This window comes from Rattus norvegicus, chromosome 8 (assembly GCF_036323735.1).
Source record: "Rattus norvegicus strain BN/NHsdMcwi chromosome 8, GRCr8, whole genome shotgun sequence".
Classification (NCBI taxonomy): Eukaryota; Metazoa; Chordata; class Mammalia; order Rodentia; family Muridae; genus Rattus; species Rattus norvegicus.
Genome location: NC_086026.1, coordinates 83,083,491 through 83,086,511, shown reverse-complemented (window position 1 = coordinate 83,086,511; position 3,021 = coordinate 83,083,491). Strand labels below are relative to the sequence as shown.

General features: G+C 43.6%; 1 long non-coding RNA gene across 1 annotated transcript; it reads left to right on the top strand.

The window, feature by feature from the left end:
- The first annotated feature begins 522 nt into the window (after positions 1-522).
- On the top strand, positions 523-2,171 carry LOC134480073 (uncharacterized). Its single transcript, XR_010054215.1, has 2 exons — positions 523-603; positions 2,055-2,171. It is a non-coding gene; the product is annotated as an uncharacterized LOC134480073 (long non-coding RNA).
- Positions 2,172-3,021: the final 850 nt, after the last annotated feature.

Sequence of the window (3,021 nt, the reverse complement as noted above, 5' to 3'; positions counted from 1 at the left end):
GACGTATTTTATAACTGTAAAATTGGCTAATTGAATTTTTGTTTTATGTTGCCCATTTTGGCCAAAGCCAACTTCGCAAAGAAGAGTGAGTGTCTATTTTAAAAATACCCCTGCCCTGCCCTATCAGTGTGGAGATAAAAGACCAATGCAAGCAACCAATAGAGATTTTCTTCTTCTAACTGCATCTGTCAGCTCTCGAGTTTAAAGTCAAACTCTAATCACATCTGACAAGAAGCAGGCCACACAAACCTTGGATTGATCAAGATTGCTTGCAATATGGCACTACATCACATCCGCCCATGACTGAGAGTAAGCCCCGCCCCGAGTATACAGGGTACACTTCCTTGTCCTGTGAGGTAAGGATGGGTTGTGCAAAGCCATCCCAAGACACAAACAACAGAGAGGGAAGTGTCCATAATGTGAACTACACACTACATACACTACAGGTCACATGGTTATTAGCCTGTGCTGTGATGTCATAAGACAGTGTGGGAGAGGAGCAGCTTCTTCACAGACAAGCTCAGAGGGGACCCTGGCTGTCGGACATCACTCGCAGCTGAAGTGCTGGACCAACTCAGCTGCTAGAACACAGGGCTGCAGCAGGTAGGATGTCTTTGAAGGAGGCAGAGACACTGCTGGACTACCACACAGTCACTAACACACAAGCCATGTTCTGGGAACTACTAAGTGAAAGAGGATCCATGTATATGTATTCTCAAAAATACAATCTTTAAATCTAAAAACTACAAGTTGGCCTAAGAACAGTTGCTACTCTCACAGGGGACCTGGGTTCTATCCCAGCACCTATATGGAGGCTCACAAGCAAATATAAAACCCCAGTTCTAGGGCGTTTGACACCTTCCACTGGCTTCCCCAGGCATACATTGCATGCAAGACTCTCATAAACATAAAATAAAAGTAAATAAAGCATTTCATTTTAAAAATGTAAAGATGTATGAAAATGCAAGTACAACTGTTTATCGAGGTGGATTTTGAATGCTGCCGTGAAAGATTCTCTTGTTATTGATCTATTCATTTAGCCCAAGATAGTATCTGGATTTTTCACTGCACAGTCAGGCAATTACAGCAATGAACGGTTATTCTCCACACCAAAAGCATCAAGCACCAAGGGGGTATCATGATGTGACTAATTGTGTGAAATTTATGGTTTTAAATACAATAGAACCTTTGAAACTTGTGATAATGAGATGAGGAGGGAAATCTCAAAGTTTTGCACACAGAGAATTTAGCTCATGGCAAAGCACTGAAAAGGGGAGCAGGATTTATAAACAAGTCTTGGGTGATTTTTATACAGGGAGAGACTGAGAGATGTTTCCCCCTAAGTAATAGGTTTCACAGTGGTCTTTGACCTGCCGGTCATTACACTTTGTTCCCCCTCTGCCCCTCTCTCCATTCTTGTCTCTGGCTGCTTCCCTTCCTGTCCCCTAATGGGCCCTCCATTGCTTGCTTACCTGTGTATCCCATCACCCTCTCTCCCTCAGACCTTCCCCGCTCCTACCAAATGGTTATTGATCATTTTTAGAACTGCTCCAAGGAATTTTTTTAAATATATGCACACTGACTTTGGCCTTTCACAGTAAAGGGGAAATTGTAACAGCGAGTGAAAAAGGTGTGTTTTTTTTTTAAATCCCCCTGGCTGCTTTGATATAAATACAGAATATATGAAATTTCCCAAGAAAGACACTGTTATGACAGTAATAGAATATAGTTAGGAAAATAAGGCTTATTTTTGATGATTACCGTTACTGAGGGAGGGGCACTAGTGTGTCTGGTAAAATCTGATGCAGAGAGAGAATTTTACAAATTTACTGTGGTGGTATGAACTATCTCCCTCCACCCCCCACCCCACTCCCACCCCATAGGACCATTTGTTTGATCACTTGGTCCCCAGCTGGTGGCACTATTTGGGGAAGTCATGGAGCCTTTTGGAAGTTAGAACCTTGCTAGAATTAGTGCCACAATAGGGGTGGGCTTGGAGGTTTCGTAGCCTGGTTCTACTTCCTGTTCTCTGTACCTCTGCTTCCTCTGTACAGATGAAATGTGACCAGCTACACTCCTAGTCGTGCACCATCCCTTCCCTGATGACCACTGTTGTGACAAGAAAAGTTCGTGAACCCCAAAAGTCAACCAAGGAGCTGAATCTGATGCAACCGCTTTGGGCTCTCTTTATTTAAGCTTTGGGCTCCCTGCTAACCCTGACACAGCAGGAAGGTGGAGCCCTGAGCCTAGTTCTAGGCAAGCATTTATAGAGGCAAGAAAGGGGTACCCAGCCCGGTAGACATCTGATTGGGGGGTCATTAGGGCCTTTAATAGAATTGGCTGGTGCTGGAAAGCAAACCAAAACTTAACTTCTGCTTTCCTCCTGATTGGTGGTTGTTAGGTAGGGGCGGGCTTGTAACCTGGAGGTGCAGATTTGTTGGGAAATAACCTAGAGATCAGTGCTAGATGCAGGATGTGTTGGGAGGATAACCTGGAGACCCAGGTCTTGTTGGGGGCATACCCTAGAAACTGGTGGTAGGTACCAGCCTGTTGGTTAACTTGAGTTCAACCTAAGGTCAGGTTCTCTAAGAGGGAGCCTGAACTCCAAAGGTTTGATCTCTCACCACCATGCCTTCCCAACATGATTAACACTATTCCCTGAGAACTATAAGCCAAAAGAACCCTTTCTTCCCTGAGTTGCAATTGTCAGGGTCACAGCCACAGAAAGACAACTAATACACTGATATCTAGAAATTTTTCTTCCAAAATCCTATCATTTTGACCCCAAGGACAATCAGTGGTGTTACCTGTTCAGAATATCCTCATAATATGTTCACTTGGCAAGGGTATGTTTGAACCTGGTTTCAAAATCTTTCCATCTCAGTAGATCCTGCGATAGGTTATTCAAAAATACAAAAGGAAATGCTTTCCACTAGCAATGCAAGGATACACAATAAAGGAAGAGGAGATGATCTACCTAGTGGGAAAAATATGATTTGTATAAAAGGGAGGTGCAGGAGG